Raw genomic sequence first — 23,180 nt, forward strand, 5'->3', positions numbered from 1 at the left:
TTTGTCACTTCATGCCCTCAAGAGGCATTTTGTTTAATTATTTTTGCTTAATTATTTGTCATTTTTCAAGCTACAAGATGTTTTCCTATGTTTGTCATGAAAAACTATGTCTCAGGAATGTAGGGTTTGGGAATTATGGCAGTTTTAAAAATAAATATGAAGGCAAATTTCAAGATTTCCTACCCTCTAGCTGTGACATCACGCACTCTAACTTAACGAGCTGCGCAATGTTAAAGTTAAAATGTAAAAAATGTGATGCATTATGGGATGTATCTCTGGAATTATGAAAGTTATGAATGATAAAAGTAATAGCGCTCGATTCCCGACCGAGCTGAACGGAGTTTCTGCGATGTTGAATGTGGGAGGAGAAGACGGACAAAATAATTGGATGGAATGATAAGAATTTTGTCCGTAGCATAACATTTAGTTGGAATGCTGTATCAGCATTCCCACTAAATTATAACATTTTTGCGTTAATCACCCCGACTCAATTAATCCCACGTGACTATTTTTCACTCATGTTCCCGGTAATAACACGTTTTCTTCATAAACCTAGTCTAAATAAACTTAGATTTTTGATGAACTCATTTTAGTTCCGGCTCTTTTTGGTGTGAACGCGACATTTCGGAACTATATCGGAATTAAAGTGGGAAAAGTACTGCGGTGTGAACGTGCCTTATAATAACAGTACAACATTTAAAAATATTCACGTCAAATGTAATTATAAAAAGAAGTAAATTATGACTAAATACTCAGAAAAATGTAATTCAATATGTGCAGTAATTGAATGTGAAGTTGAGAGCTGTGTAGAGTAAAGGGATGTGAGAGTCTACAGCAGAGGCGCCCAGTACGTCGACCGCAGGGGCAATGCTTGTAGATCGCGAGTCATTCATAAAAATAAAAAATCCAGCTCCGTTAAAATAGACAAAACAGGTTTTGATCCCTCCTCCCTTGGCCTCCCTGCCACTTAATTCAGGAGTTTACTTGATTGACAGAAAATGTTAGCCATTTTAAACCATTTTAGTTTTATGTATTCATGTATTTGTTTCTGTTCAAGAACCCAAATAGAGTTGTTGTACTGTAGTTATCCCATGTATAAATAAAACGTGTTATTCAGCCTCTTGCAATTTGGGATTTTATTTTTGGTTGGTAGACATCGGTGAGCTGGTCATTTCAAAAGTAGCTCACCGGCCAAAAAAGTGTGGGCACCCCTGGTCTACAGTATTAAAATGAACAGGATGCATTAATGTTATACATAGTGTCTATAGAGAGTGTGTCAGTGGGGGAAACGTGACTAATGGAAGTGTTTCGGGCCGTTCTAGCGCGTGTGCACCTCTCGGCCACCGTACATAATATTAACATCTCTAGCAAATGATTTGAGGTAAACGGATAAGATAACTCTCAGACAGTTTTCATCATCCACAAAGCTCTGTTTCTCGATGCATCATCATACCTGTCTATATGTCACAGAATATGGATAATTGCCAAACAACAATATTCCCCTGATTCACTCTTGATTTTTTTTTGCATCACATGAAGATCATTACTCATTATCGATGGAGGGGAAACACAGATGGTGAAGCTCGAGGCGTGAGATCGAAGGCTGTGCTCTTGTTGGGGTTAGAGTGATTTATACCCCGTCTGTATTTATATACCGTATGTGTGTGTGTGAGTGTGTGTGAGTGTGTGTGTGTGTGTGTGTGTGTGTGTGTGTTTCCTCTACACCTCGTTGAGGAATGAAAGGCTCCGGATGTCATCAGTTCCCATATTGATTTTCCTGCTCACATGCTTAATTGAAGTTGTTGGGCTATACATAATTGAAGTTGGTTCTCTCAATCTCTCTCCCTCTTCATTTTTTTCCCCCTCACACATTAAAAAGAGAAAAGTCATACCTCTTCCTGCTCTCCACTCTTTTCTCATTTCTTTTCAAGAGACAAGTGTTAATGGGGAAGCCTGTGGCTATGTACTTTTGATAGAGTGGTAGGGTGTGTGTGTGTGTGTGTGTGTGTGTGTTTCCATTCGGTGTGAACATGTACGAGTGTGTGCAGCTTATAAGTGAAAAAGAAGCCTGTGGGAGGAGGTAAAAAACTCAAGAAAGACTTTGTGATAACAGACATATCACTGATTGCCTTTGACTACTGTTTCCTAGTCTCCTCTCCAGTGTCTTCACATTATGAAAATACATTGAAATGATAAATAAAGTTGGAAGAGTCCGAGCTGAGAGCGGAGAAGAGAAGAATCCTGGATAAGCACGGCTTTGGTTGGAGAACACCCCGCAGTAATACATTGATGCATTTTAATATTTCATTCTTGTGCATGAAGAATCACACGTGTTTGCTCAGTTCAGAAAAAGACAGCATTATTAAATGAGCAGTCACTTCTATAATTAAACCGAAGAAAGCGAGGAATGAATCTCTCAGGATCGAAGTAACGCCTTGTTTAATACAGATCATCAGTTAGAGGGAAGTCAGAGGCACGACTTCTCTGTAACAGGAAGCTGAAACGGGATCCGTCCAAAGTGAAAAGACTTATGACGTTGCATTTTATATGTTGGAGTTGTTTCTCTTCTTCCTCAGATCTTCTTTCTTTGGGGTAATCTTCCTCCTCATCTTTACAGACCTGTTCAACTTTGATCTCTCCCCGTGAGATGTTACCTCCTTCCTCATATTCAACAAAGATGTATTTCCTTCTATGCAGATCTTCTTTCTCCTTTTAATAGCCCTACTTCTTTACTCAAAGATCCCCCTCTCCTTCTCCCTGCTTTAGTGTTGCACAGAACCGGTTAAAGTCCTCTCAGACCAGATGTTAAAACAGAGACAAACACCAGGAGAGATACAAAAGACAGCTAACAAGCTAACTGTACCTCATGAAACTGTCTTCAAGAAAAATGGTCTTTCTCCAGAAGTGAAGAGATGGAAGAAGGTTAGAACCAAGTTGAAATCCTATAATGTCTTTAGTCCTCTCAAATACAGCCTTCAAAAACATCTTAAAATGTCAAAAAAAAACGTTGATAAGTGATGAGTCTTTGATCATTTTAACCAAAACCGCAATCAGTCTTTTTTTTACGTTTGGTATACTTATCAGGTTTCTGAACAATCACAGCAGACCTCACTGAGGCTGGAGCCACACGAGAACGGTAACGGTCGTATCCGCTACAGTTCTCTAGCATATAGACGGTTCGGCCATGCGAGGCTGACAGGGAAACGCAGATAACGATAACGGGTCCCAAGGTGGGTAGATCTGCGGACGCAACGCTCTGGGGGGCCAAACGGCTCCGTCTCTACGCCCTATACGATCATTTTCTGATAACGATGACGCAATAGCCCTGCCTCTCCCCACCTCTCCTGCTCACCCCCGTGTCACCCGCGTTATTGCTGATGTGTTTCGCCAACAACAACAACAAGTCCCGGTATCTCACAGGACAGTGCACCCAGCAGGTGCCTCCAGCAGGTGCACCCAGCAGGTGCCTCCAGCAGACCCCCTCCACACGGCAGAGTTTCCGGCATATGTACTACAGCGTCTCCAGCGGGGCGATCGGTCTCGTGTGGAAGGACACGTTTCTGGTGCCTATTGCGTGTGGACGGAAGACTTTTTTGATATCGAATTCGTTTCGTTTGCGTTATCGTGTGGCTCCAGCCTAAAATGAAAGTAATACCATTTCCTATAAATGAAATGATTGTGAGATGGTACATGTACCACACATATGCATCCACTTCATCATCCATGTTCAGTGTCTTGCTCATGAGGAACGAGGATCAAACCATTAACTCGGGGACTAATGGACGACCCCGTCTACTTGTACCAGAACTGCATAAATCTATAAATGTCTTCAGCCCTCAAAAGTGCGGAAACATCTTTAAATGTCAAAAAGACCGCCTGAGTTAATGTGTCTTTGATAATTACTCTACCGTTCACACAGCACCCTTAAGCGAGTAGAGATCAATTGTGTTGTCATGATTGAGTGAGGTCTGAATCCTCTCTGTTTCGTCCTGCCGGGTGAGAGTGTGCTCAGGACCAGATTAATTGCTCCGAGTGTTAATTTGCTGCCCGCCCCTGGACGCCACGTGTCTCCATTGATTAAACTTAGCCTGTGTCTTGTTGCTCTCTTTGTTCATTTAACAGGGTAATTGATGGGGCTGGTTGTCTGGTCCTCTGTCCTCCATTCTCTCTCATCTTTCCCTTTCTGGTTTTTTTCCCCTACTCTTTCCCTCCCTCCTAAACACCCCTGTTTGCCAGTGGCCTAGCTCTTAAATCACGCTGTTTGCAAGCTGTCTCCTCAGGCAAGTGTGTGTGTGCGTGTGTGTGTGTGTGTGTGTGTGTGTGTGTGTGTGTGTGTGTGTGTGTGTGTGTGTGTGTGTGTGTGTGTGTGTGTGTGTGTGTGTACTCTCTCGACACACACAGTTCGTAGTACCCATTTCACTCGCTAACAATACTGCCTGCCAGTATTTGGTTGGGTTTATTAATCCTGACCGTTATATAGGTCAATATTAGATGTGACAAATAGGAGGGTAATAAGGTGCTGGTGTATCCCTGCAGTGCTCAGGCAGATGTCCACTTCATGTATAGTTGTGTCCTGTAATTTCATGTAGAATAGGACATTTCTTAGACGTGATCAGATGGGTATTGAGCGGATGCTAGCTTGGGACATTTTTGTCACAATTGGCCTTTTCAAATGTAAACATTACCAGGCTAGAGGCATCGAGGACACTCATTGAAATAAATATGGTTAGTTCTACTCTGAGGGGTTTCCTCTAGGCACACCAGCATTAAGGCCTTGTCATTTAATATTTAATTTGCTAGATTCCAAGACATTTTCGAGAATAAATGGATTCATTTGGTTGAAGTTTGACAAACCTTTGCCAACCAAATCTGATTCGGAGAGTAAAAAATGAAGTAATCTATCATAGTTTATTAGCTTTTTTAAATCCTCAGATTGAGTATTAACTGTTCCAATAAAGAGCCACCAAGAATGATAAAGCTAACAAGCCAATTCACTTTCAAACTTTTGTATTTAAATACGATATGATTTATTGAAAGCAGTCTTAGAATTACCAAAAAACGAATTATTACTAATTATCAAAAAACGAGGTAAATGTTGCTTGCATACCCTAATGTATCTCGGGAGAGACAACAAAAAAAAAACATCATGAAATTGTAATAGAATAGAATAGAATATAATCGTTTAATGTCATTATACAGGTACAATGAGATAAATAAATGCTTCTCCCTTTCAAGGGTGCCATCAAAACAAAAAAAACATCACAACATAAGACAACAAATACACGCAGCATACATACTTAGGAATAAGGAATAAAGTGCAGTAATTATTTCCAGGAGTATAAAAATAAAATCTATAATGTCTATAATGTAATAAATAATAATAGTAGGTATGTATTTATAATAATAATAGTAATGATATATATGTATATATTTATATTTAGTCACATTTATTTCACATGCAGGATGATTAAGAGGTAATATTTAAAAGTGTTTGTCCATGTAAGGGTTAATGAAGACAGTGAAACACTATTGCATTTACCAGAGTCTGATGTAAGTGGTTGAGTTTTCTGGAAGTCTTAGAATCCATTTATTTGTAATCATATGCTGCATAAAATTAAAATAACAACTGTTTCTGTCTCTTCACCTGTTTTCTAACCTGTTTTTTTTGTAATTCATGTGACAAAACAGCCGAACAAGAGAATAAACCCCAGCTCTTACTTTGAAGAAAGGGTTGACATCCGTCCATTACAGCTGGCTTAGCAGACCTATTTATCAACAGACTCGACCACATAGAAAACCCCGGAGCATTTCCCTGAACCTCAGACAGCTCCGCAGCCGTGTGATTAATGAAGGCGGCCCAACAGCCCATACATCAAACAGACGTGGAAAATGTCTGACTAGTCCTGAAACATGCTGAGCTTTGACATAATACGTCAGTCAAAAGTGTGTTTGGTTTTCCTGTTGTCATGAGCTGCACTTTCCAAATGCTGGTTAGAGATCGGCAGACGGTTTGGCAACGAAAAGAACATAGTGAGTGTTAATACATTGGGAATCTCTAATTCATATCATCCTTACATCTTAATTTCCTTTTTACCTGCCTTCACAAAAGACACACTATTTCCTGTACTGCAATTGAAAGATTTGGAATATGATGGTTACTGAAATAAAGGGATGCAATACTCATAATTTGTCCCTTTTTCCCAAAGCAGCATTAATGTTTTATTCATTCAAACCTGAATAATAGCTCGTACTTCACAGCTCCTGCTTCACTCACAGTGGTCTGGCGAAGCTCCATTTACTGGAATCAGCGCTCAATAGATGATTGACAGTTCAGGTATGAAGCTTTGCACCTCTAAATGGGTTGTGATGTTTCTAATTTCAAAAGGTGGAAAACCTTGGCATGTGTTTTTAAACCAAATATCTGCAATTTAGTTGGAGATTTTATAATTTGTGTGTTTAGATATCCATCCATTACTTCTCAGATGTGACAAGTCTAAATTTACACTGACTTCAGCTTCAGTTTTTAAAAGCCTTGTTTAAAAAGTGTTATGGGCTTCTCAACAGATCTTTTTGTAAGAAGCAGTGACCTGAACTTTGTGAGGCACATTTTTTATGACATTAAATGTCATATCACTTTTCCCTAACAGGATTTCTGTAGGGATCCAGATTTCAACAAAACAACCAGAAAGGGCTAGACTTTCATTTATATCGCATGAACTTAATAATACATCAAATACAGCTTCAAAGGAATCTCTGATCTCACAAACACCTTTGAGACAAAAGTCAAAAAAAGCATGAGGGGTGCATTTCCTTTTCACATTAGGACACATATATAAGCTTTATTAGTCAAGAAAAACACCATCCACTGGGTCAAATTCTTAAAACGATGTCCAATAATGTAGATAATTGGTATGTTAGGGGATGGGGAAAATGACTAAATTACAAACAAAGTGGAATCTATCTGTGGGGGCATCGAAATGTGGGTATTGTTTGGAAAATACTGAATGTACTCTTCCAATATCAGAGTCCACACGATAACAAAGGTATCCCAACTGTAGCTGTGTACATGACAGGATGTATGATTATCTAGAAGAGCGTCAGGACTGTTTGAGGCATATGATAGCTATGTGATTAACATGATGATTCAGCCTCTATGGAGATAGACACATGACAAGCATGATCATTTCTGACGTGGAGCTAATCTGAACTAAACATTGAATACTGCTTTATATTCCTCCATCTTGTGACTGTGTAACTCCCTCTCTTGGATATCAGCATGTGAAGGACACTGTTCAGGAACTAGTTGATGCTCTGTATGTGATGACTACTGCCATTCTTGAGAGGATCAGAAATACATGGATCCTGAGATTGAAGCTCAAGCCGGGTCGAGTGAGATTTTGCTAACAGGTATTAATATGTATTCCAGAGAAAACAGGTATGAGTGTTATCGATCTTCATACAGTTGGAACGTGACGACGATATCAAATGGGCTCACAGTGAAAAACGCTGAACAGATTGCAATACACGGGAGTTAAATAGGAGGAGAGGAGGTGGGGGGGTATTAGAGATTAGGCTGCATGGCGAGAAGAGGAGGGGGCTTCTGGAAACAAGGTTGGACTGAGGAGTCACGTACAGCACATTAGTCACACTTCCAGTGAGGCGTAGCGACACACACTAAGTGCTGTGACACACACTATGTTAGGGCAACAGACAGTCACCTGAGGGAGAAACCAGGGAGGCACCGCTGATCTGATCTGAGAACTGTCATCATCAGAATCCAGAGGTGGGAAGTAGTGGAGTACAAATACTTTGTTACTGTACTTAAGTACATTTTTCTGGTATCAGTACTTTACTACTACTTATTTTTCTGACGACTTTTTACTTTCTACTTCTTACATTTTGAACACAAATACCTGTACTTTCTACTTCTTACATTTTGAACCCAAATACCTGTACTTTCTACTTCTTACATTTTGAACACAAATACCTGTACTTTCTACTTCTTACATGTTGAACCCAAATACCTGTACTTTCTACTTCTTACATGTTGAACACAAATACCTGAACTTTCTACTTCTTACATGTTGAACCCAAATACCTGTACTTTCTACTTCTTACATTTTGAACCCAAATACCTGTACTTTCTACTTCTTACATTTTGAACACAAATACCTGTACTTTCTACTTCTTACATGTTGAACCCAAATACCTGTACTTTCTACTTCTTACATTTTCCAAACCGGCTGGTTCCTTTAGTTTGAATGTGTGTTTGGTGGCGTGATCATTATTATTTAGAGTCATTGCGTGCCTATTGATTTGAACACGATCCGTGTATCCATCATTTCCTGGTCTTCTCTAAAGAAGAGGGACCAATGAAAACGTTGTCATGTTGCCGTTGTTCAGCATGGAAACATTCATTAGCTAACAATGACATTATTGTTCTATTAATATAAAGGGAGGTCAGGTACTCTTTAAAACAGCTGCTAGTTATGGGTACTTTTTAATTAAGTACATTTCAAAGCCCTCTTTACTTTTACTTGAGTAAAGAAGTTTAGTCAGTACTTAGTATTTTTAAACACGAGTATCTGTACTTCTACTTGAGTAAAGGATGTGTGTACTTTTGCCATCTCTGGCAGATTCTGCAAGCAATGATTATATGAAAACTATTTGGATCAGGCAGTCTGTTTAGTGTTATGCGTACTTTCAACAAAATGTTCTTCATAAGCTTGTGATGAAAAATGCAGTTATCTGATCTCTTGTGGTGTTTGTTATTCAGATTAAGAAGCATGCCGTGTCTGATACTAATTATATAATATATTTTTGTTAACTCCACTTCTTTGTTCTCCTCTCAGCAGTAGGTCCTTCAAGTTGGCAGGAATCAGAACAAAGTCATTAGTTTGACTATAAAACACAACCTGAACATAAACTTCAAAGCAATTCTAGAAATTGGAGCACTGTGAATTTCAGATATGGACAGATAAATACAAATGAACTGTTGTTTTGCTCCAACAATGTTTGAACAGAAGTAAACATTTTGAAAAGGGGCCCTATTATGCTCTTTTTTAGGGTCATATTTATATTTTGTGCCTCTACTGTCATGCTACAATGTTCAAAAAGCTCTTTATTTTTCTCATACTGCCTGTGCTGCAGCACCTCTTTTCACCCTCTGTCTGAAACCAGAGCCCAGTCTGCTCTGATTGGTTAGCTGGCCGGCTCTGTTGTGATTAGTCAACCGCTTAGAGATGTCCCGCCCCCTAGCCTATCACGTACAATGTGTTGGAGCGCTAGCCAATAGAAGCGCGAGTGTTACATTATGATGCCACTATGTTACAGAAGTTAACAACGGAGTCCAATTGAGGCGTTTCAGGCAAGGGGGGAGTGTGTGGGAGAGAAAGACAATAACACTTTAAACACAATAAACAGTTATGATCAGTTGTAATTAATCCAAAATATTATGTGAAAAAAGAGTTGCAATCTCTGTAAAAAGTATTTGCATCAGACAAATTGTCACAGAAAGATCAGCAGGTGCAGTTATGGCAGACCCTGGTGGATGGAAAGCATCAATGAATATAACTAATGCAATGGTATTAAAACATCCAATCCTCAAGATGTAAACAGTGAGTAATGTCCATTTCTGTATCATTTCCTTGGGTGCATCCTTTTTAACTTGTGCAAGGTGGTGATGGAGAAGACCAGCAGAGTTTTCTGATAATAGAATTTAAATGATTGATTATAATTTAGTCAACATTTTGCATCCTCTAAACAGCCAGGTGGCTCAGCTGTGTCTTTAGCTTCAGGCTAACAACAGCATAAGCCGCAAGCCAACTGTCTGCATACAGAAGTATTTAGGGACAGTGTTCAGCAAAACATAAACATGACATTGACTCGCCTTGGGTAGTTTAATGCTCTGAGCACACTGTGGTATGCCTTTGAGTTGTATATAAATATGTATTTGTCAGAAAGTGTGTGTGTGCCACAGGTTTTGCTGTAAGATGGGTCTTTGATATGCTCACTGGGGAAGAACTTTAATATTGCAAAAGTACACACACACACACACACACACACACACACACACACACACACACACACACACACACACACACACACACACACACACACACACACACACACACACACACACACACACACACACACACACACACACACACACACACACACACACACACACACACACACGATCACACACAGGCAGTTGGTGGTGGGGGGCCTGTTCCTAATCTGCCTCTAGCTGCAGCGGTGACGGCGTCCCACAGGGGCAAAAGAGGAAGAGAATCACATTCACTGGAAACACATTGGCAAACAAATCATTCAGCCATTTTTATTTCACATGCTGTGGTTTTCTGCAGCTGTCAGATTTCTTTGAGGGACTATTTTCATTTCTGTCTCAACATGTGATGCTGTTAAACACGTTTTAGGTGGGTAATCACTCAGCAACAAAGTTATAAAGTGATTTACTTTACAAGTGAACCATGATTAAATATATTTCAGGACATAGGCATTTCAATTGAGGCAAGTAAACACATAAGTTTGAAATAAATCTGTGATCAAACTTATGAACACAAAGCTGCTTTTTTTAGTAAGGATATGACAAATCAATGAAAAGATGTGACTGATTCTGCTGGCCACAGACCCTCAGGGGTGGTGTCAAATCATGACAATATAATGATGAATAACCTACCTATTATAGATAGCTAAACTATTCCATAAGGGGATCATACCAAAGAAAGAATCCTCTCCAAGAAGTCAAGATTGATTTGGCTTCATGGACATGACTCCCACGGCCATCACATACAGTACACACACACACACACACACACACACACACACACACACACACACACACACACACACACACACACACACACACACACACACACACACACACACACACACACACACACACACACACACACACACACACACACACACACACACACACACACACACACACACACACACACCATGTATACATCACTTCAGGGGACATTACATTGACTTACATGCATTTCCTGGAGACTTATCCTAACCATAACCAACCCTAACCTAACCCTAAACCCTAACCTAACCAAGTCTTCACCCTAAAATGAATGATTCCCCTTATGGGGACCTCCATTTGTCCCCATAAGGGAGGCGAGTCCCCACACGTGACTGTGTAAACAGATTTAGGTCCCCACAAGTATAGTAATGCTAGGCCACACACACACAAACACACACACACACACACACACACACACACACACACACACACACACACACACACACACACACACACACACACACACACACACACACACACACACACACACACACACACACACACACACACACACACACACACACACACACACACACACACACACACACACACACACTGATAAATGCTCTTGTATTTCTCACACACAATGCTCTGCCTAATTAGGGTTGTAATGTGAACAAAGGCAGCAGTCCTATCTGCCACAGCAGACCTCAGAGCGCTCAAGTTCAGACAGGAAACCTCTTAGTGCAGTCCTTCATTTGTCTCCCTCTCTTATACACACACACAAGTGCAGACAAAACACACAATCACGCACAGAAACGGAAAGTCGCACACTTACAGGGACATGAGGTCCACATCACCTCTCAATATGTTACAGCCCATTCACATTGACAAAGGATCTGGGAGAAGTGTAGAGCATCTGAATCACATTTCCTCTCACCTGCTCTTGCACTCATAGCATTTCACAATGAATTAATTCAAACATAGGAGTCAAATGTACGTGGGCAAAATAAACTGAACTTGTGAAAAGATGAATACATTAACTTTTAAATGTGTGTAACAGTCAGTAGCTTTCTAACTCTTCTAACTGTTTCCATTACTCTTTTCAAATGCCAATATGGCCGACCACAAGTCACAGCTCTCGGCATTGACATCATCATGTTTTAAGAGATGATGGTGGTATAGCAAAATACTGATTAAAAGAAGTATCTGAATTCAGTCTCCAAAAAAGGATGCTCCCATACAACAAAAGTGCATTGTCATATGTTTTGAGGGGAACTTGTTTTCTTCCGGATAAGCAGACATATATTTTTGAAGTATCACAAATACTTTTATAATTAAAGTCTTACAGAGGAGAATGGGGTTGATGGGTCAAAACACACATGGCTTTGACTCAAGAGATAGCTGTTGAATCATTTCAATGTACACGCACAGCTGAAAATAACGTAACAAACGTACTTATGTTGAGCAAAACCACAATTTTAATAAACCTAGCCAAGTAGTTGTGTTGCTCTATCCTAACCAGGGAGTTTGTTTGCATTTAGTTTTAAATTTAAAACAAACTACATTATTAAAACTGCAACTTTAATATAGGAACAAGTTGTAGTTCAGTATTGGAAGTGATCTTTTTAGAATAAAGGGTTGCTGAATTATTGTTTTGCTATGGTTTCATACTGTAAGACTCATGCAAATGATGATAGTATGCACTTTTAATTGGGTACACATATTTAAATATGTGTAGATTGATCATAGAGGGAATGTATTCACTGCCGTGGAGTCCATCTTCTAACCCTTGGCTATACAAAAGTAGGCATTTCAAAATAAATAAACTATGGCAGTGTTTATTTGTATCCAACATTGTCATTTCATACACTTTTGATACCCTCTTGATGGTGAAAAGCTTGACATATAGTTCAGTGACTTCAGTACAGCAACTGTTTTATAAAGTAACTTCTTATGTGCCTGTGGATCCAAGAAGAAGGATATTGATGAAATCCATCGCTTTGTTTATCTGATGAAAATAGCCACTCGGTGGGATGGAAACCTGTACGAGTTTCTCAAAAAACAAAGGGATGGGCTTGGTTAACTGTTTGCACACACACACACACACACACACACACACACACACACACACACACACACACACACACACACACACACACACACACAACACACACACACACACACACACACACACACACACACACACACACACACACACACACACACACACACACACACACACACACACACACACACACACACACACACACACACACACACACACACACACACACACACGTCCCTGTCCTCCTGCCAGTAATGAAGCAGATAATAAGCTGCTTCACGCTCTGCTGTAGCAAAACCAAAATCAAAACACTGTTGATTTAAGAATCAAAATGCGTACACTCATGGGTTTTTCATCTTCCATGCTCCGTGGCAATGATGAGGTAACGCGCTTCATGGTGTGTGTGTGTGTGTGTGTGTGTGTGTGTGTGTGTGTGTGTGTGTGTGTGTGTGTGTGTGTGTGTGTGTGTGTGTGTGTGTGTGTGTGTGTATCAGAAGCCTGAGGAGCAGTAGTGGGTTTGCTAGGCGGCGTTGAGAATCCATTCCTCGTGCTTCCCGCCTCATTTCAGCTCTCTGTATTTCCATTAAATTTTTTTTTTTACTTTGACACTGAAGTTGTCACCAACATATATATTATTTGTATTTCTGAACTTGTATTAAAAATAATAAGTGGGGAAAAAAACATTTGGACTTTGGAAAGTAACAAAAAGAGAAGTGGGAGAGGCTGCTGCTCGATACCAAGGTAAAGACTCTGATATTTTGACAGTGTTGTAACTGACTTTGCATATTTTGCAACAAAAGAAACTTCCTTATTTGTATGGCATATTTGTTTTTTGTGTTAATGACCATATCCTCCTCTTGAGGGAGCCTATACACTGTATTAGCTACTGTGTTCATATGCTCAAGTGAACCACATCGCTACAAAACGTATGAATAGTTTAAAATATATTTGGAAATGGAGGTGTTTGAACCTTTGGCCCAGGAATATTTGTCCCTGTTTGAAAACACTTCTGAAGTTGTCTCCATGTCAGACCTTTTCTTCACTTCACGTGTGCAAAAACACTCAGATGTACCTTTCATTCACCCCATTTTAAATAACCATGCTCACTCATTTCTTCCCATGGTAAAGCAGGGGACAATTGCATGAGACAAAACACATTTAAAAGCAACATACTTTCAGACAAGGCCTCAAAATGTTTTCTGTTAGATCTAAGTAGCTTTTCATCTCAGCTTGTCAGCCAGTGAGGCCTGCACAACTGATGCAAACACGTATATTATAAACACATTTATTTTGTACCTGAATATTTATTATACATCAGTAACATGTGTCTGTGTATGAAATTATTTGTATTGCCACAGAGTTTCTTGCATGTGGATTCATATGAGAAGACTTGAAGTCCTGACTGTAGGTCTATTATTTCTATAAACGCTCCAATCTCCTATGGAAATATAAAACTCAACTGGGGTTTAATGAGCTACTTTGGAGTGATGTTATTCGTTCTCAATAATATTTATATATACATGTTTTTATAATTTGTTGGGTGGACGTGTTAGGAGAATCCTGTGACAAGTTTAGTGTGGAATAAACCACAGAAAAACATGAATTTTTTTATGAAAACATAATTGGTTTAAGTTAAAGGGGACCTATCATGCAAAATGCACTTTTGTACGTCTTTTAAACATGAATATGTGTCCCCGGTGTTCCAGGGAACTCACCAAGTGTCAGAAAACACAACCCTCTCTATTTTCCTCCATACCCAAATCTCTAAAAAAGGGTCTGCAACGGATCTGATAAAAACTGATCCAGATTTGAACACTGTCCTGACGTCAGGACGGTGGCGCTACGGCTATTGGGCCAACTCCACCAATCAGGAGGAGACAGCCACGGCCATTGCCGTTCGAAAGCGCTGGAGACGCTGTAGTACATATACCAGGCCAGTAGATGGTGCTGTTCTCACTGAATCTGCCCAGAGCTAGAAATTGTCAAATTGAGCAAAATGAGGCATGGCTAAAATGCATGATCTGTTTGGTATTTTGAAAAGAAAAAAGTATAAATATGCCTTATATAGGTATGGTCCTACACTATATTATTGAAATATAGCATGATAGGTCCACTTTAAACATTAAATAATTTGATGTCGTAAGAACAAATGCTTGGTTAATATACATCCAATAGATGCTGATGCTCAGATCACATGACTGATAAAAGAAAATAAATGATCCTCCAAAAATGTGATAGAATTTCATTGAGATGCTAATTCTGCTGCACGCATACTGTTGTGCTTTTGTGTCACACTACAAAAAATGTATGTGTTAACTGGTATTTTGTCCATTTATACTGCAAAATGAGGATATTATTTATACATTTATCAAATATAAAACCTTACCAGCTTTTGTCAGTTGGCAAACAAATCCACCGAAATGTAAAAAACCTAACATCATGTAAAAAGTAAAAACTTGAGGAGTGGATAAATGTCATCCAAGAGTACTTGTCCTTTATATCAATGCCATTGTAAGCAGTGAAATCCCAGGTTTGTAATGGTATATCCTGATTTCCTTGAATTGTGGAGTGTCCTTATCCAGTTCCAGTATGTTATTGGAACAGGTACTCATTAATCCAGGTGTGTGTATCTGTGTGTGTGTGTGTGTGTGTGTGTGTGTGTGTGTGTGTGTGTGTGTGTGTGTGTGTGTGTGTGTGTGTGTGTGTGTGTGTGTGTGTGCGTGTAATGTGGCACTCGTCCGTCTCCAGCGAGGCTTTAAAGAGGGATTGAATGAGAGGAAGGATAGCTTTCAAGTGGGGATTAGGGCAAAGCTGGGTCTCTCAGGGTCATTATTCAAAAGCCAGTGAGTGGCATCAGAACCCCTTCAACCCGTGGAAAGCAGAGGAAGCTCCATCAGTAATAAAAGGAAGAGAGCAGTGGTGTGTGTGTGTATAATAAATACTGCATTGTTATGAAAGAGCTGCGATAACTTTGAAAAACTTTCTTTGGTCGACAGAGAAAGAGGAAGGCAGTTCATTACCGTAAACATAATGTCTCATGTTTGTCATTTTTTTTGTTGGATTTCCAGGTTTCAACCACCTTATGTTCAGATATAACTTCATCAATGACATTCAAACATAAGGGCTCTGGAGACTAACGCCGAGCAGCTAAACTGAAAGTCGTACTGCTGCATGGGAGGAAATAAGTCTTCATACCCAGAGATGACAAAAGTATGTGTTTGTAAACCAAAAAATGCACTGGCTATAACTTTTATTTGAAAGGTCACAAACTATATATGAGTGAAAGCACCATGAAAGAGATGTCAGTGTACCAATGACAGCCTCAGAAACACATTCAGACAGCCAGACAGTTTCACACATTTCATTTTAACTGCATGTCACATATATTGAAACAATCCCAACAATTTGCATGGAGAGGTCTATTTATTTTCTCAAGTTATTAGGGCAAGCCTATGAGTCGAAGAATGGGGTTTCAGAGGATAAGCCGGGTGTAGCTATGGATCAGTATTTTGTAAATGTCACTACTTTCAAAACAATGGCAGAGACATATACGTCTGAACACGTTGTAACATTATAGCATTATATGCGCGAACAATCCACATAAATAAATTGAAGATGCTAACTGCAGTTTCCATTCAGATCATTCTGCTGGCTGCTGATTTTGGTGCACATTGCATCACATTGTTTTTAGAAGAAAACCATGTTGAACTAAATATAAGTCAAGTAGGAGGATTTTTACATACTTTCAAACTATCTGGAGGAGGATTTTAAATGAAAATATTAAAAAGTTATTATCCACTGACCTTCTTTCCTTAGGCTTTTAGATGCAATATTTAAAAAAACTGTGATTGGTTGTCATTGCTAGCTTTGCCCCCTCCTGTAATTCTTTCTGCAACATAATAATAAAGTGCAGTTCAGAATGGCTTGTGTCAGAAATCACGTAAGAAATGCTTAAAGGGGACCTATCATGCAAAATGCACTTTTGTACGTCTTTTATACATGAATATGTGTCCCCGGTGTTCCAGGGAACTCACCAAGTGTCAGAAAACACAACCCTCTCTATTTTCCTCCATACCCAAATCTCTAAAAAAGGGGCTGCAACGGATCTGATAAAAACTGATCCAGATTTGAACACTGTCCTGACGTCAGGACAGTGGCGCTACGGCTATTGGGCCAACTCCACCAATCAGGAGGAGACCGCCACGGCCATTGCCGTTCGAAAGCGCTGGAGACGCTGTAGTACATATGCCAGGCCTGTAGATGGTGCTGTTCTCACTGAATCTGCCCTTGCACAAACAGAGCTAGAAATTGTCAAATTGAGCAAAATGAGGCATGGCTAAAATGCATGATCTGTTTGGTATTTTGAAAAAAGAAAAGTATAAATATGCCTTATATAGGTATGGTCCTACACTATATTATTCAAATATAGCATGATAGGTCCACTTATCATGCTATATTTAAATCTTAATCAGTAAAGTCCACCTAGTAATGACTTCTTGGTGTTATAGAAAAAGAGTGAACAGAAATATTAAAGCAGGAAGAAATAAAACAAAAGGCAGAGAACTGAAGGTGGTGGAGTGAGTCTTTTTTTAGCTGATGCTGTGTATTTGAATCCTTCTGAGATTTTGGTGCTACAGTAACACTGATCCGAGTTTTCTGACACAGCAGAGAAGGGCTTACACCAGGATCAGACACTAACCTCAGCTCGTGGCTTGATATTTTCCGTTGGTTAGTCCGGATCATCTCAAGACGCAGGTTTTCTTGGCAGTTCTCAAACATCTCACTATCTCTACTGTTACACCAAAGGAAACAGTTTACAGAGCTGTGACTTATTAAGAAAAGGTCAAAAACAGCTACATTGGTTGTCTTTCACACACAATTTGATCCTTCACAAGGTCATATCAAGTTTTTACTTAAAAATGTCTCAATCAATATGCTGTACTAAATGTGGTCAACAGAAAGGTTTCAGCCTATACTCTTTGGTTCATTTAGGGCCTGCTGATAGATTTTCATTATAGTTTTAATCCACTATACTGTATTTTAAAGGAAGCAAGGCCTGATAGTTTGGAAACATATAATTCAGGTGCTTTCTTAATGGTTCAACATAACAACAAATAAATTATCGTATGAACAAAATAAACAAATGTGAGCTTTGACACAAATTAGCAAAACATCTGATCATTACTGGAGGAAGGAGATTATCAAAAATGCTAAACTGCACACCAGAGAACTTTTTTTTTTGTAAGTGCATTTGCCCATGAACAAAAATAAATGCAAACTTGCTTTTACTTGCTGAGCCCGATGCCACTGAATTATTGTTTACTTTTTTGTGTTGCATGCTATTTAATTTTCCACTGTGCAGGCCCAACAGGCTGCCATGCCATTCGTATTTGTTGGAAAATATGTCTTATATTAAGTGTGAAAACTTTGAATTGGAGCCCTACTGATCAAAGCGGGATGTGAAAACTTTGAGGAAAGTAGTTTATAAAGTAAGATTAACTTAAAGGATAATGCTCATAGATTTCAAAAATCAACCAAACCTCAAAATAAGACCTAAAGAAAAACTATTATATATAACAAAATAATATTGTAGTTTTTTGCCTCTGGATTAACAAATTACTTTTATTAAGAACAGAAAACGGCAAAGATGAACTGAAAACACAAGAAGAATTACTTGAACTTTGATGATTCTCTAAACAAGGCTAGCAAAAGCTAATGGCAACAACCATTTCACACGGTTTCATGTATCGCCTACTCATTGTTGTTTTCTCCAAGTGGCAAGACAAGAGGAAACTGAGCATGGGGAAGTGATAAAAAAATGATCAGCCTGTTAACACTGATACGGCAAAGGACTTTGCATTATCATTGCCCTGTTCGGATCAAATAAACCACACACATTTGCACGCACACAGCGCCTCGTGACAAAGAAAAAAAGGAGATGTGTTACCACAGGCCGACAGAGCTGACCCGGTCTCACACAGAATGGTTCTCCTATTCAACTAAACTGCATTTTTTATTACATTTCAAAGAAAAATATTAACTTTGAATATTACGGGGGCAATTTGTGGTTAAAGGTGGGGTAGGTAAGTTTGAGAAACTGGCTCGAGGTACACTTTTTGTTATATTACATGGAATGCTCTTAACATCCCGATAGCAATGAATATCTTAAAGGTGGGGTAGGTAAGTTTGAGAAACCGGCTCGAGATCGCTAGAATTTGAAAATACACGACCGGAGAAAATCTGCCACTTCCTTATAGAGCCCCTCCTCCAACACACACGAACGCGCACATGACCAATGAGGGCACGAGATAAGTTTGTGCACAGATGGAAGGCTGACAGGCAGGTAGGCCATCCAGTTATTTTAGCCGGGCCGGCTCAGATGATTGGTCGTGCTTTTTACAGTATTACGGCTTCCACAGATGATTTTTTTGTATGGATTTTTTGTCAAAGCACTTAAGATATTCATTGCTATCGGGATGTTAAGAGCATTCCATGGAATATAACAAAAAGAGTATCTCGAGCCGGTTTCTAAAACTTACCTACCCCACCTTTAAGTGCTTTGACAAAAAATCCATAAAAAAATGTCATCTGTGGAAGCTACAGAGTAATTATGCAGTTGAAAATCTTGAAAAAAGTTGAAAATCTTATGTCACAGGCTTCTACATGCTACATGTTACATGCCTCTTCTCAGTCATTTCGCACATATCAAGCTTTGGGTTGTTCTGTGTTAATATCATTAAGACCAAGGCTTCCCAAGTATACACTATAAAATGTTTTTGGGCCTTTTAAAGTTGCATGACTAACTACCTTGCGATTCTTTTCTAAGGTCACAACTTAGCATTTTAGTTAGAAAGGCAGACCTGTTAGTAAGAATGAGTTGTTGTCACAAACTTGGATACACAAGGATAAAGACTCAAATGCACGACCCGGGAGTCAGAGGTAAAGTATAATTAATATACTTTATTTGTACCAAAAAAAATCACTCTTACGAGATGACAAAACAGGCTTTAAACAAGGTACTTATAATAAGTTTCAGGAGCAAAGAATAGGCTTGAATCAAAACGAGCAAACGCTGAAGAGCAGAGTTCTGGCATGAGGACAGGACAAGACGAACTGACAACAAACAAAGGGAAACTGGGGAATATAAACAGGAGATAACTGGGCACAGGTGAAAACAATCAGGGGCGGGGCTGGTGCTGATGAACGCGGGAGAACACACTAGGGAAGGGAGTCAAGGAACCTGGAATGAGACGTAACAAGTGAATGTCAAAACAAAACAGGAAGTGAAAGAAAACACAAGAACGACCAACAACAACATGAAACATGACTGACTTTAGCACATTCATTATATGAAAGTCAGAGCTGTTTTGTTTTATTCTGCATCAATACCAAAACCAATCCATACTAAAATAATTACATGAAGGCGTTTACACAAGTATACCTGAACTATTGTCCAATGAACATATACCAAAAATGTAAAATAGATTTTTAAAAACCCAGAGAATTCAGAGTTAACTAAAGTTTGAGAAATTGCTAAGTATAATATAATACCTTAAATTCATAGTGGCCTACTAAAAGTATTGCAAATAAGATATCATCTTAAGAATCTAGAAGAGTCTCACAGCCAAAACTAAGCATGACACATTAAAAGAGTATTTTTAGAGGCTTGAGAAAATACCAAGCGAAGCAACCTCTGAGTCGCTCAATGAAAAATGCGACAGGGCAAAATTCAAACACGCAGTCACTATAGGGAGAAAGACCTCATTAGGTATAATATGCTAAGGTCTATACCAGACTAACATATTGGAAAAAAAATAGTGGCAAAAGTCAAGGACACAACATTTGAGCTGTAGGGAAGATACACTAATGTACATTCTCAAAATATTGAAGTGACTGTTATTTTGTATATATTGATTGTTGTGTTTTTATTTAGGTATTAATGTGTGCACATGTAAAAATGTGACTTTGACTGTGTATACATATACATATTTGCACACATATTTTTATTTTCATATTTTTATATTCTATATACATTTGTTTTTATATTCGGGATTGTGGGAAACAGTATTTCGATCTCTCTGTCTGCACACACAAACTGGAAGATTGACAATAAAGTTTACTTTGACTTTTGACTTTGACAAGTGGCATCACTGTAGCACAAAGACTGTCTGGCCGTTTCTCAATGTCGAGTATATCTGCTGCAGAGCCACTATTTCAAGTATACTACGTCATCGAGTGGCGCCGAATGCTGGGCATTTAAACAGCATTTAAACAGTCCTTCGGTGCCACTCGATGACGTAGTATACTTGAAATAGTGGCTCTGCAGCAGCTCTACTCGACATTGAGAAACGGCCTCTGTTAGTGCATAACACAAGCAAAGCACAAGCAAAGCAGAAGTGAACTAAAAGGATCATTTTTGACCTAATATATATAAAATACAACTCTATTTTAGGCCGGTATTGAAAAATATTTGTTTAGGCAAGGCAAGGCCAGGTTCTGTATTTAAAATAAGCACATTTTTTGATGATGAGTATTTCAAATAAAAGATTAACGGTACGTCCACACGGCAGCGTCGCGTTGAAGCTTGCCGGTGGGCGTGTCTGGCGTGCGACAAACAACCAATCACATTAATCTCCCGCCCCGAACACAAGCACACAGTTTTATTGGCTAGTGCTTGTACTGGCATAAGGTTTGATTGGCTGGCACTTCCGTCGACGCTTGAAAAGTTGAACTTTTCTCAACTTTCGAAGCGAGCAACGGAGGCAAGGGGACGTGACGGAACCACAATGCAGTTCGGCAAAGCGTGACGTCACCCCATTCAAAGTGAATGGGAAGCGTCTCCGTTGAAGCATTTCTTTATAACACAAAGAAAGGCACTGCAAAAAAAGTTCAGTTTTTTTGTTTGTCGATATTACAACCGCAATATATTAATAAATATAAATATGATGACTTTTACTACATACAAACATTAATAAAATGTCCTTTTTGTTTTGTTTTTCTCTCAAGCCTTCCATGGGTAAGGTCTTTTGCTTGATTAATTTTATAATAAAAAAGGGCTCTTGTTGCATTATTTGTTATATTCCTGAGCTGAACTCTTTGAGTCTCCTCTCTCCACCCACCAGCATTTTCGGGAGTAAGAAATATGAAGCGATGAAGGAGCAGGAAGCGTTGGAGCGTGCGCTGGAAGGAGAGAGAGTTTGCCTGATGGAGAAACTCCCAAACACTTTGATTCAGATGAAAATAAACGCTTCTTTCACTTAAACATTAAACAAATTAATTGACTCAATGTGCTCACCATTGGTCTAATTATAATAAATCTGCAAGGCAAAATATGTCTCCCTTGTCTTATTTAAAAGATAATTCAGAGTTAATTTATACTTTGCTTAAGATTAACACATTTAAATAAACAAGAAATTCTGAAAGTATTTAAATGTTTAAAGTTGCAAATCAAGATATTTCCCCATCGATGTGGAAAGACTCTGTTGTCATCGTCTAGACAGAACATCATATTGCAAAATACAATGATATATACAATGTTGCCAAATATATGCTAAATATATGTAAAGTTCTATGGGATTAGTTTTGTTTCATAAAGATAAAGTAACACTTTCTCAGAATCAAGCAAAACTAAGAATTTAAGAGAAAAAAAAACTGAGTCAAGCTAAATACATTTAATTTAAAAAATGCAACTATAAGTTGCAAACAAATTCGCATCTATCTCAATGATCAGACTTTTGCTCTCGCTGCAGCTCTCACGTTTGCGCTCCTTCATTTTTTCTTTTCGATTCAGAGACAAACGTCCCAGGTGGGCGGGACTTTCAGAGGTGCATCCCCATTGGCTACTCATTTTCTTTTTTCAGGATGAAGTATGCTATGATGTTCCTGGTATTGACGCTGGTGGTCCTCATGGCTGAACCTAGGGAGGGTTGGTTTTGTGCTAACCATTGCTCAAATTATAATAAATCTGCACTGTAACGGCAAAATATGTCTCCCTTGTCTTATTTAAAAGATAATTCAGAATGTATTTGTTTTTTTAATTAATTACGATTAAGATGAACTGATTTAAATAAACCAAAAAAATGATGGATAAGCTTTTCTGACCCATTTCTCACCCATATTTTGGGTCAATGATGATACCGTTTTTTTCCTTAAGCTAACATATAGAAGTTAGGTAAGACATTCAGAAAGTATTTAAATGTTTAAAGTTGCAAATCAAGATATTTCCCCATCGATGTGGAAAGACTCTGTTCCGTCTAGACAGAACATCATATTGCTAATTACAATGATATATACAATGTTGCAAAATATATGCAAAATATATGTAAAGTTATATGT

At 38.8% G+C, this 23,180-nt stretch overlaps 1 protein-coding gene across 1 annotated transcript in view; it reads right to left on the reverse strand.

The window, feature by feature from the left end:
* LOC117486878 (exostosin-1) overlaps positions 1–23,180 on the reverse strand; it is a 308,682-nt gene that overhangs the window by 109,294 nt on the left and 176,208 nt on the right. The window lies entirely within an intron of this gene.

This window comes from Trematomus bernacchii, unplaced genomic scaffold, assembly GCF_902827165.1.
Source record: "Trematomus bernacchii unplaced genomic scaffold, fTreBer1.1, whole genome shotgun sequence".
Classification (NCBI taxonomy): domain Eukaryota; kingdom Metazoa; phylum Chordata; class Actinopteri; order Perciformes; family Nototheniidae; genus Trematomus; species Trematomus bernacchii.